Raw genomic sequence first — 13,469 nt, 5'->3', positions numbered from 1 at the left:
TTTTGCTATCCTAGGTTTTTTGTTATTCCAGATGAATTTCCAGATTTCCCTTTCTAATTTGTTGAAGAATTGAATTGGAATTTTGATGGGGATTGCACTGAATCTGTAGATTGCTTTGGCAAGTAGCCATTTTTACTATATTGGTCCTGCCAGTCCATGAGCATGGGAGATCTTTCCATCTTCTGAGATCTTCTTTAATTTCTTTATTCAAAGACTTGAAGTTCTTATCATACAGATCTTTCACTTCCTTAGGTTAAAGTCACGCCAAAGTACTTTATATTATTTGACTATTGAGAAGGTTGTTGTTTCCCTAATTTCTTTCTCAGCCTGTTTATCCTTTGTGTAGAGAAAGGCCATTGACTTGTTTGAGTTAATTTTATACCCAGATACTTCACCGAAGCTGTTTATCAGGTTTAGGAGTTCTCTGGTGGAATATTTAGGGTCACTTATATATACTATCATATCATCTGCAAAAAGTGATATTTTGACTTCATCTTTTCCAATTTGTATCCCTTTGATCTCCTTTTGTTGTTGAATTGCTCTGGCTAGGACTTCAAGTACAATGTTGAATAGGTAGTGAGAAAGTGGGCAGCCTTGTCTAGTCCCTGATTTTAGTGGGATTGCTTCCAGCTTCTCTCCATTTACTTTGATGTTGGCTACTGGATTGCTGTAGATTGCTTTTATCATGTTTAGGTATGGGCCTTGAATTCCTGATCTTTCCAAGACTTTTATCATGAATGGGTGTTGGATTTTGTCAAATGCTTTCTCAGCATCTAACGAGATGATGATGTGGTTTTGATTTGAGTTTGTTTATAAACTGGATTGTGTTGATGGATTTCTGTATATTGAACCATCCCTGCATCCCTGGGATGAAACCTACTTGGTCAAAATGGATGATTGTTTTGATGTGTTCTTGGATTCAGTTAGAGAGAACTTTATTGAGTATTTTTGCATCGATATTCATAAGGGAAATTGGTCTGAAGTTCTCTATCTTTGTTGGGTCTTTCTATGGTTTAGGTATCAGAGTTAATTGTGGCATCATAGAATGAGTTGGGGAGAGTACCTTCTGCTTCTATTTTGTGGAATAGTTTGTGAAGAACTGGAATTAGATCTTCTTTGAAGGTCTGATAGAACTCTGCACTAAATCCCTCTGGTCCTGGAATTTTTTTGGTTGGGAGACTATTAATGACAGCTTCTATTCCTTTAGGGGATATAGGACTGTTTAGATCATTAACCTGATCTTGATTTAACTTTGGTAGTTGGTATCTGTCTAAAACTTATCCATTTCATCCAGGTTTTCCAGTTTTATTGAGTATGGTCTTTTGTAGAAGGATCTGATGGTGTTTTGGATTTCTTCAGAATCTGTTGTTATGTCTCCCTTTTCATTTCTGTTTTTGTTAATTAGGATGGTTACCCTGTGCCCTCTAATGAGTCTGGCTAAGGATTTATCTATCTTGTCTATTTTCTCAAAGAACCAGCTCCTCATTTAGTTGATTCTTTCAATAGTTCTTCTTATTTCCACTTGGTTGATTTCGCCCCTGAGTTTGATTATTTCCTGCCGTCTACTCCTCTTCAGTGAATTTGCTTCCTTTTCTTCTAGAGCTTTTAGGTGTGTTGTCAAGCTGCTAGTATGTGCTCTCTCTAGTTTCTTTTTGGAGGCACTCAGAGCTATGAGTTTTCCTCTTTGAAATGCTTTCATTGTGTCCCATAAGTTTGGGTATGTTGTGGCTTCATTTTCATTAAACTCTAAAAAGTCCTTAATTTCTTTCTTTATTCCTTCCTTGACCAAGGTATCATTGAGAAGAGTGTTGTTCAGTTTCCACATGAATGTTGGATTTCTATTATTTATTTTGTTATTGAAGATCAGCCTTAGTCCATGATGATCTGATAGGATGCATGGGAAAAATTCTATATTTTTGTATCTGTTGAGGCTTTTGTGACCAATTATGTGGTCAATTTTTGAGAATGTACCATAAGGTGCTGAGAAGAAGGTATATCTTTTTGTTTTAGGATAAAATAATCTGTAGTTATCTGTTAGATACATTTGTTTCATACCTTCTGTTAGTTTCACTGTGTCCCTGTTTAGTTTTTGTTTCCATGATCTGTCCATTGGTGAAACTGGTGTGTTGAAGTCTCCCACTATTATTGTGTGAAGTGCAATGTGTGCTTTGAGCTTTTCTAAAGTGTCTTTAATGAATGTGGCTGCCCTTGCATTTGGAGCATAGATATTCAGAATTGAGAGTTCCTCTTGGAGGATTTTACCTTTGATGAGTATGAAGTGTCCCTCCTTGTCTTTTTTGATAACTTTGGGTTGGTAGTCGGTTTTATCCGATATTAGAATGGCTACTCCAGCCTGTTTCTTCACACCGTTTGCTTGGAAAATTGTTTTCCAGCCTTTCACTCTGAGGTAGTGTCTGTCTTTTTCCCTGAGATGGGTTTCCTGTAAGCAGCAGAATGTTGGGTCCTGTTTGTGTAGCCAGTCTGTTAGTCTATGTCTTTTTATTGGGGAATTGAGTCCATTGATATTAAGAGATATTAAGGAAAAGTAATTGTTGCTTCCTATTATTTTTGTGGTTGAAGTTGGCATTCCTTTCTTGTGGCTGTCTTCTTTTAGGTTTGTTGAGGGATTACCTTCTTTCTTTTTATAGGAGGTGGTTTCCCTCCTTGTATTGGTTTTTTTCTGTTATTATCCTTTGAAGGGCTGGATTCGTGGAAAGATAATATGTGAATTTGGTTCTGTCATGGAATACTTTGGTTTCTCCATCTATGGTAATTGAAAGTTTGGCTGGGTATAGTAGCCTGGGCTGGCATTTGTGTTCTCTTAGTGTCTGTATAACATCTGTCCAGCATCTTCTGGCTTTGATAGTCTCTGGTGAAAAATCTGGTGTAATTCTGATAGGCTTGCCTTTATATGTTACTTGACCTTTTTCCCTTACTACTTTGAATATTCTATCTTTATTTAGTGCATTTGTTGTTCTGATTATTATGTGTCAGGAGGAATTTCTTTTCTGGTCCAGTCTATTTGGAGTTCTGTGGGTTTCTTGTATGTTCATGGGCATCTCTTTCTATAGGTTTGGGAAGTTTTCTTCTATAATTTTGTTGAAGATATTTGCTGGCCCTTTGATTTGCAAATCTTCATTCTCATCTACTCCTATTATCCGTAGGTTTGGTCTTCTCATTGTGTCCTGGATTTCCTGGATGTTTTGTGTTAGGATCTTTTCGCATTTTGCATTTTCTTCGATTGTTTTGCCCATGTTCTCTATGGAATCTTCTGCACCTGAGATTCTCTCTTCCATCTCTTGTATTCTGTTGCTGATGCTCACATCTATGTTTCCAGGTTTCTTTCCTAGAGTTTCTATCTCCAGTGTTGACTCACTTTGGGTTTTCTTTATTGTGTCTACTTCCCTTTTTTAGGTCTAGTATGGTTTTGTTCATTTCCATCACCTGTTTGGATGTGTTTTCCTGTTTTTCTATAAGGACTTGCAACTATTTAGAAGTGTTCTCCTGTATTTCTTTAAGTGAGTTATTAAAGACCTTCTTGATGTCTTCTACCATCATCATGAGATATGCCTTTAAATCCATGTCTAGGTTTTTGGGTGTGTTGAGGTGCCCTGGACTGGCTGAGGTGGGGGTGCTGGCTTCTGGTGATGGTGAATGGTCTTGATTTCTGTTAGGGCCATCAAATATCTTCAACAAAACAATAGAAGAAAACTTCCCAAGCTCATGTAGAAGGCAGACCACAGTGTGGATACTTTGACCCTTCTTAGAAGGGGGAACAAAATACCCATGGGAGGAGATACAGAGACAAAGTGTGGAGCAGAGGAAAGGCCATCCAGAGACTGTCCACCTGGGGATCCATCCCATATACAGTTGCCAAACCCAGACACTATTGTGTATACCAATAAGTGCTTGCCAACAGAAGCCTGATATAGCTGCCTCTTGATACGTTCTGTCAGTGCTGGCAAATACAGAGGTGAACACTCTCAGCCAACCACTGGACTGAGCACTGTGGTCCCCAATAGAGGAGTTAGAGGCAGGACTGAAGGAGGTGGAGGGTTTGCAGCTCCATAGAAGGAACAACAATATGAACCAACCAGTATCCCCAGAGCTCCCAGGGACTAATCAACCAACCAAAGTGTAGACCTGAAGGGACCCACGGCTCTAGCTGCATATGTAGGAGAGGATGGGCTTGTTGGACATCAATGGGAGGAGAGGCCCTTGGTCTTGTGAAGGCTCAATGCCCCCACTGTAAGGGAATGCCAGGACAGGGAAGCAGGAGTAGGTGGGTTGGTGAGCAGGGGGACAAGGGATGGGAAACCAGGAAAGGGGGTAACATTTGAAATGTAAATGAAAACAATATCAATTAAAAAAGAAACAAAATAACCAACAAAATTTTTAAAAAGAAAAGAAAACACACTGAAAGTTTTTTTGTAGTTGATATTAACAGCAAGCCTAGGCACAACCCACAGCCTGTGCTTCTATTCCTCCCTGTGACATGCCTTCACTATATTTCTCTACAGAGTGCTTCTGCTTCCGGTCACTGTTCATCTGTTTCAAATACAAATACTACCAGTAATTATAGTTAACAATCGTTAAAGAGGTTTCTCATCATTCTTTCACCATCTTTTTTGTGTTGGAGAAAGGGAAAGATAGTCTGTGGGTGAGTTGGTTCATGTTTGAGAACAGAGTCATATCAATGTAGAGGCCAGAAGTAAAACTTGTATTCTGTCTCAAGAACTTCTTGTCTTGTTTTGTGAGACAGGATGTCTCCCTGGCATATTAAGCTAGTATGGGTGACGAGGAAACGCACTGGATCCTCCTGTGTCTGTCTGTAAAACCCTAGTATAGCGAGTATGTGCCACTACTCCTAGACTTTGAGACATGCACTGGAGATGAAATTTGGGTCTTCATGCTTGAATGACAAGGACACCGTGAGGCACCTAAACTCTCTTCCCCACACTCCCACTTTCCATGCTCTGTCCTCATTATATTGAACAGCATGATATATTAAGAAGCTAAGTGTTTTTTTTTTCTAACCTGAATTGTAATGAAATGCTGAGCAAAGGCAAATGAGACAAAAGATCTTATTATTGAGAACATAAAGAAGATAAATTACTGTAAATTATTATAAGGTAATGATTTACCGCTGCTACAGCTAAACCACAATAAGAACTCAAATTGAGATATACATATGCACAAGGGATGGAAAGAGTGTTAGAGAATAGGGAAGTGGAAATATACATGTGCATTGATTCCAGAAACTGGAAAAATGGAATGTGGGTATTTCTTGAATCTTGAGGGATATAGGAGTTATTTGATGAGAGAAAGGACAACCCATCAGGAGCCAGGCAATTTGCTCTCTTTAGAGAGGAATGGAACACAGCTCATAAAACAGTGGCACAGAGGCAAATCCATTTAACACTGGAGTGGTATTGATGTCTTTTGGATGAACCAGAGGTTTCAGCTTAAAATTCTGTAAAGCCGTGGTCAGGAATAAAAATAGCTCCATGCAGGCGAGATCCTCTCCTACACACACCCGTTTTCCTGGGAGGAAAATGCCAAAGAAGGTAATTTTTTTTTATACAAGTGTTAGCCTGATGTGTTGCACTGATAAAATACAAGAAAATAACAGTAACTGCTAAGTTAAAGAGTACATGGTTAGATAAATGGATAACTGAAGGGAAAACTTTTTAGACAAACTGATAAAGAGGACCATTTTTCCAACTAAAATATGGTATTAAGGAATACATCATTTAAAAATACTTGTCAGCTGGATGTATTTCATCATACCTGTACTCAAAGCACCAGGGAAGTAGTGAAAGGTGTATTTTTAATTGTTTCATAGAGATCACAAAACTAAGGTAGCACAGATATATTCAATGTTCTTTGCTCATACCCTGAATTTGTGAGAGGGGAACTCTGAGGCCACTGCAAGGGCATTATGGCATATCTAAAATGTTTCCATCATCCCAAGAAAAATTCTGAACAGAGAGAAAATGTTCTCTTCCAGAAGTTAGGGCATTGCAGTGCAATGATCTGCATGTTTTTGAATATTTTTGTGACATATGCTATTTGAGGAAGCTAGACATCTTTTATGAGAATGCTGTTCTGTTTTGTATAAAATGTGATGTGTGAAAGAACAAGGTATGGATTTCTTCCCAACAACCCTCCAGCTCTGGAATATGTGATGATCTCACATGCATTAGTCTGACTGCATTAACATGAAGGGCTCAGTCATCTGATCCCAAACATGCTTTAGCCCCCTTGGTGCTTTTCTGTAGTTTTGGATATATAGTTTATTGTTCATCCTGAAGGTGAGTAAGAGTAAAGATATGAACTTAAATTATGAAAAAGTCTCCATTTTCATGGAGAGTGAATAAAATGTGAGTGAAGTTTGGTTTCTAGGGTGCTATCTTTGTTATTTCTGTGATGTACCTCAAGACCAAAAAAACAAACTCCCTACACTCTAGGTTTCTCAATTTCTGAATAATCGATGAACAAGTGAAAGCTTCATTTTCAGACATTTTCTGACAGGCAAGGTGGATATTATCAAGGAGAGTGCATGGGCAATGAAAGTCATGCTCTCAATCATGCACAAACTGCAAATCTATCAGCCCCTGTGAAGTCACTTTGTAAGTCCCCCAAAACTGCATGCCACTGGAAACATAGGAATGAGTTTCTATTACCGGCTGAGAAAGGCATGAAGTGGTCACTTTTCTTAAAGTTTCCATTTCCATCTAGAAAGTGGCCAGGATCAAACATCTCTGGGTTGAGGAATTCCTTCCTGTCATGCAGAACTGATGATAATGAGGTTATTACTGCTGTTCCCTGGAATGACACACAGAAGAGTAACAAACCAGCAAGTGACCATGAAATCAGGAAAATGGGAAATAACATAGTTCAGTCTTCTGTTCCATAAATAGGATTAAGTATAAAGAATATTGAAGGTATTTCTGACAGACAGAGCATAGGAAGAGTATAAGGCCAGTAACAGCCATGTTGCTAAAGTGCCTTCAGTACAATAATTTTAGGTCAGTACTTGAGTAATGAATTCATCATCTGTAAAGGAATTTTAACCCAGCAACTTGTTTGCTCTGGCAAGAGATCATATCCAATCATGTTCTAGATCTGTGTGATCTTGCTGGAATACAGATATGCCTTTAATTTCTGGGGACAATGGCAAGCAAACCTCTAAGCTCAAGGCCAGCAAAGTATAAAGCAAGTATCAGGTAAAGAAAAGCTTAGGTCCAGGTATCATGGCAAACACCTTTAATGCTAGCACTCAAGACACAGAGACACATAAATCTCTGAATTCTAGTCAATCAATTCAGGTAGCTCAGTGATTTGAAAGGCACAGAAAAGGAGTGGTGTTCATGGCACTTCAGTTTATGGAGTTCAGAGACAGTTCTTACAGGGACAGATTTACAAAGACAGGTTGCAAAGAGGACAAGTTAGACAGAGGTAAAGACAGATTGAGTCAGTGAATAAGGAAGAACCAGAGGACTAGAACAGATTGCCAGAGTTAGTTTGAGGCTAAGCAGAGTAATTCAATGAAAATCTGAGAGAAGTCAGATGGAATCAGTCAGCTTCAAGAGGAGTTTGAGCAAGAAGAAATGAGCTGAACCAACCATCCAGACTTCAAAAAGAACTAGAAAGAATGAGCTAATTCAACAGAAAGCCTAGATGACAATTACATCAGGTAAATAAAAGTTACAAAGTGCAAAAATATCATTCATCACAACCAAGCTGGTTTAATTCCAGAGATGCTGGCATGACTCTACTCAAAAGATGAAAACGCTTCCCATACTCATGAGGAAATAATTATACTTAGTGAGGTCATCCAGCTCACAGATACAAATACTACATGTTTTTTCTCACTTGAGAGTCTTAGTTTAATCGTTTGTTTGTTTTGTGTTTTTAACTTATGGTATATGTGAAAGCTAGGTGGCTAAATGCAGGTCATTGTCAGTGGAGGATGCATGAGGGGTAGTAGAATACGGTTGAAATGAAAGTAGAAAGGATAATCCTGGGGGTAGGATTCAAGCAGATAGTGAAAAATGGGAAAGTGGGCAGCAAAATGAAGGCTTAAACAAAATGCAAGGAACATAAGTTATGTGGGAACCTACATAGCATCCCTAACAGGAATCTGATAGTCCAAGTTAAAAGTATATAATGAAGGGGGGATTATTCAACATGTGAACATCAAAGAATAGGACAAGTATACTAGGAGTGAAAAGTTTAAAAATGAATAGAGAATAAGAAAAAAGAAAAGTAAGGGGTGTTCAATCATATCCTCAATACACAGGGAGTATCATGAAAGAGTGGACAGAATGTTAGAGTCAAAGAGAAAGTGATACAAAAGACTGGGGCACAAAGCACAGAGGTACAGCAGAGAAAAGAAAAGCTTACCTTGAGAATAATGTAATTCCTGAACTTAATGTCACAGGTCACTGCATGTGGCAGGTTAGTAGGGAGGAGGTCAATGAACCTCTGGACCTAGTGAATCATGGCAAATGTGTAGGACATGTGACTCCTGTCCTGCATGTATAGGCTGCGATGTTGGCCAACAACATGATCAATTTCATCCTGGATTTTAGCTGGTTGATTAATTTGAGAAACATTGAAAGGAGAAAGAAGTGACAGGTTTGTTACAATACAAAACGACATGGTGCACAAAAAAAGTACCTGAAGAGCATTATAAATGCATTTCATATACAGCACATTAAGATGTAGAGATGCTATAGATTCACACCATTATTTTACAAATAGTTCTTATATATCACTATGTACTTATTATGATAGCAAATAAAATAGGATTAACATTTCAAATAGCAAAACAACAAAATTAACCATCATATCATAGTCTGATAAAAGACAAATAGAAATCAAATATTGAATTTTTGACAAAACACAATACCGTTCTAAAAAAAACTGTGTGTGAGTGTGTGTGTGTGTGTGTGAGTGTGTGTGTGTGTGTGTGCGTGCGCACACACACACCCACGAAATTTGATGAGATATTGTCTTAGTCAGGGTATCTATTCCTACACAAACATCATGACCAAGAAGCAGTTGGGGAGGAAAGGGTTTATTCAGCTTACTTTTCCACATTGCTGTTCATCACTGAAAGAAGTCAGGACTAGAACTCAAGCAGGAGCTGATGCAGAAGCCATGGAGGAATGCTCTTTACTGGCTTGCTTAGCCTGCTCTCTTATAGAACCCAAGACTACCAGCCCAGAGATGGCATCACCCACAATGAGCCTTTCCCCCTTGATCACTAATTGAGAAAATGCCTTACAGTTGTATCTCATGGAGGCATTTTATCAACTGAAGCTCCTTTCTCTGTGATAACTCCAGCTGTGTCAAGTTGACACAAAACTAGCCAGTACAATTGACCCCTTATCAACTTGACACACAAACACATCATTAGTAAGCCACAACCCTTACATTTTTATTCATCCCCAAGGTCTAGACAACTTTAAACATCCCACAGGCTTTACATATTCTTAAATTTTCAATCTCTTTAAAATATCCATCTCTTTTAAAATCCAAAGGCTTTTTACAATTAAAAGTCTCTTAACTGTGGGCTCCACTAAAATAGTTTCTTCCTTCAAGAGGGAAAATATCAGGGCACAGTCACAATCAAAATCAAAAATCAATCTCCAACTGTCCAATGTCTGGGATTCAACTCACGATCTTCTGGGCTCCTCCAACGGCTTGGGTCACTTCTCTAGCCATGCCCTTTGTAGCAAACATGTCATCCTCTAGGCTCCAGATGCCTGTACTCCACTGCTGCTGCTCTTGGTGGTCATCTCATGGTACTGTCATCTCCAAAACACTCCATGGCCCCTTCAGTCCTGGGCCATCAATTGCAACTGAGGCTGCACCTTCACCAATGGCCCTCCAATGCCTCTCACAGTGCCAAGCCTCAGCTGCTCTGTGTGACCCCTTCAAAACCAATACCACCTGGGTGACTCTTACACATTACCAAGTCCAGCCACAGCACAAAGTACAACTTTGGCTATCTCTGGAACACAGCCACTGTGCTCTCAGAAAACACTTCCCAGAAGATGGCACCTCAATGATACTGGTCTCTTCTCAATCACCACTAATTTCTTAGCTCCAGCTAACCAGCATCAATAGTCCCAGTAACACAATATTTTTGCTTTAGTAGTTCTGGTATCTTGTTAATGACAGCTGATTCTTCAGCCCCAGCTAACCAGAACCACAAAACCTTCACAATCAAAAATAGCAATGGCCCTGAAAAGAGTCTTTACTCTTCCCTCTGAAATGTCACAAGCCAGGCCTCCATCTCCTGCATTGTTCTCAACATTATCTTCCAAGCTCCTACACAACATTCGACAGAGCTCTTAACACCAAATAGATCTTCTGGCCCAAAGTTCCAAAGTCCTTCCATTGTCCTCCACAAAACATGATCAGGTTGTCACAGGAATACCCCCACTCTGCTGGTACCAATTTGACTTAGTAAGGGTTTCTACTCCTGCACAAACATCATGACCAAGAAGCAGTTGGGGAGGAAAGGGTTTATTCAGCTTACATTTTTACATTGCTGTTCATCACTGAAAGAAGTCAGGACTAGAACTCAAGCAGGTCAGGGAGCAGGAGCTGATGCAGAGGCCATGGAGGGATGCTCTTTACTGCCTTGCTTAGCCTGCTCTCTTATAGAACCCAAGACTACCAGCGCAGAGATGGCACCACCCACAATGGGCCTTTCCCCCTTGATCACTAATTGAGAAAATGCCTTACAGTTGTATCTCATGGAGGGATTTTATCAACTGAAGCTCCTTTCTCTGTGATAACTCCAACTGTGCCAAGTTGACACAAAACTAGCCAGTACAATTGACCCCTTGTCAACTTGACACACAAACACATCACTAGTAAGCCTCAACCTTTACATTTTTATTCATCCCCAAGGTCTAAACAACTTTAAACATCACACAGGCTTTACATATTCTTAAATTTTCAATCTCTTTAAAATATCCATCTCTTTTAAAATCCAAAGACTTTTTACAATTAAAAGTCTCTTAACTGTGGGCTCCACTAAAATAGTTTTTTCTTAAAGAGGGAAAATATCAAGGCACAGTCACAATCAAAAGCAAAAATCAATCTCCAACCTCCAATGTCTGGGATTCAGCTCACAATCTTCTGGGCTCCTCCAAGGGCTTGGGTCACTTCTCTAGCCATGCCCTTTGTAGCAAACATGTCATCCTCTAGGCTCCAGATGCCTGTACTCCACTGCTGCTGCTCTTGGTGGTCATCTCATGGTACTGTCATCTCCAAAACAACGCATGGCCCCTTCAGTCCTGGGCCATCAATTGCAACTGAGGCTGCACCTTCACCAATGGCCCTCCATGACCTCTCACAGTGCCAAGCCTCAGCTGCTCTGCGTGACACCTTCATGCCTTCAAAACCAATGCCACCTGGGTGACTCTTACACATTACCAAGTCCAGCCACAGCATAAAGTACAACTTTGGCTATCTCTGGAACACAGCCACTGGGCTCTCAGAAAACACTTCCCAGAAGATGGCACCTCAAAGATACTGGTCTCTTCTGAATCACCACTAATTTCTTAGTTCCAGCTAACCAGCATCAATAGTCCCAGTAACAATTTTTTTTGCTTCAGTAGCTCTGATATCTTGTTAATGACAGCTGATTCTTCAGCCCCAGCTAACCAGAACCACAGAACCTTCACAATCAAAAATAGCAATGGCCCTGAAAAGAGTCTTTACTCTTCCCTCTGAAATGTCACAAGCCAGGCCTCCATCTCCTGCATTGTTCTCAACATTATCTTCCAAGCTCCTACACAACATTCGACAGAGCTCTTAACACCAAATAGATCTTCTGGCCCAAAGTTCCAAAGTCCTTCCATTGTCCTCCACAAAATATGATCAGGTTGTCACAGGAATACCCCCACTCTGCTGGTACCAATTTGTCTTAGTAAGGGTTTCTATTCCTGCACAAACATCATGACCAAGAAGCAGTTGGGGAGGAAAGGGTTTATTCAGCTTACATTTTTACATTGCTGTTCATCACTGAAAGAAGTCAGGACTAGAACTCAAGCAGGTCAGGGAGCAGGAGCTGATGCAGAGGCCATGGAGGGATGCTCTTTACTGGCTTGCTTAGCCTGCTCTCTTATAGAACCCAAGACTACCAGCGCAGAGATGGCACCACCCACAATGGGCCTTTCCCCCTTGATCACTAATTGAGAAAATGCCTTACAGTTGTATCTCATGGAGGCATTTTATCAACTGAAGCTCCTTTCTCTGTGATAACTCCAGCTGTGCCAAGTTGACACAAAACTAGCCAGTACAATTGACCCCTTGTCAACTTGACACACAAACACATCACTAGTAAGCCTCAACCTTTACATTTTTATTCATCCCCAAGGTCTAAACAACTTTAAACATCACACAGGCTTTACATATTCTTAAATTTAAAATCTCTTTAAAATATCCATCTCTTTTAAAATCCAAAGACTTTTTACAATTAAAAGTCTCTTAACTGTGGGCTCCACTAAAATAATTTTTTCTTCAAGAGGGAAAATATCAGGGCACAGTCACAATCAAAAGCAAAAATCAATCTCCAAACTCCAATGTCTGTGATTCAGCTCACAATCTTCTGGGCTCCTCCAAGGGCTTGGGTCACTTCTCTAGCCATGCCCTTTGTAGCAAACATGTCATCCTCTAGGCTCCAGATGCCTGTACTCCACTGCTGCTGCTCTTGGTGGTCATCTCATGGTACTGTCATCTCCAAAACACCGCATGGCCCCTTCAGTCCTGGGCCATCAATTGCAACTGAGGCTGCACCCTCACCAATGGCCCTCCATGAACTCTCACAGTGCCAAGCCTCAGCTGCTCTGCGTGACACCTTCATGCCTTCAAAACCAATACCACCTGGGTGACTCTTACACATTACCAAGTCCAGCCACAGCACAAAGTACAACTTTGGCTATCTCTGGAACACAGCCACTGGGCTCTCAGAAAACACTTCCCAGAAGATGGCACCTCAATGATACTGGTCTCTTCTCAGTCACCACTAATTTCTTAGCTCCAGCTAACCAGCATCAATAGTCCCAGTAACACAATTTTTTTGTGCTTTAGTAGCTCTGATATCTTGTTAATGACAGCTGATTCTTCAGCCCCAGCTAACCAGAACCACAGAACCTTCACAATCAAAAATAGCAATGGCCCTGAAAAGAGTCTTTACTCTTCCCTCTGAAATGTCACAAGCCAGGCCTCCATCTCCTGCATTGTTCTCAACATTATCTTCCAAGCTCCTACACAACATTCGACAGAGCTCTTAACACCAAATAGATCTTCTGGCCCAAAGTTCCAAAGTCCTTCCATTGTCCTCCACAAAACATGATCAGGTTGTCACAGGAATACCCCCACTCTGCTGGTACCAATTTGACTTAGTAAGGGTTTCTACTCCTGCACAAACATCATGACCA

The 13,469-nt window shown here is 40.3% G+C and overlaps 1 pseudogene across 1 annotated transcript in view; it reads right to left on the bottom strand.

The window, feature by feature from the left end:
• Window positions 1-5,319: 5,319 nt before the first annotated feature.
• The window catches only part of Cyp2c53-ps (cytochrome P450, family 2, subfamily c, polypeptide 53-ps), a 45,484-nt pseudogene continuing 37,334 nt past the window's right edge, over window positions 5,320-13,469 (bottom strand). The window contains exons 7-9 of the transcript NR_033614.2: window positions 8,410-8,597; window positions 6,687-6,828; window positions 5,320-5,544 (exon numbers count right to left, since the gene is read on the bottom strand). The product of NR_033614.2 is annotated as a cytochrome P450, family 2, subfamily c, polypeptide 53-ps (transcript). The remainder of the gene's footprint in view (window positions 5,545-6,686; window positions 6,829-8,409; window positions 8,598-13,469) is intronic.

Source organism: Mus musculus, chromosome 19 (genome assembly GCF_000001635.26).
Source record: "Mus musculus strain C57BL/6J chromosome 19, GRCm38.p6 C57BL/6J".
Classification (NCBI taxonomy): Eukaryota; Metazoa; Chordata; class Mammalia; order Rodentia; family Muridae; genus Mus; species Mus musculus.
This window is presented reverse-complemented; position numbering and strand designations above follow the sequence as displayed.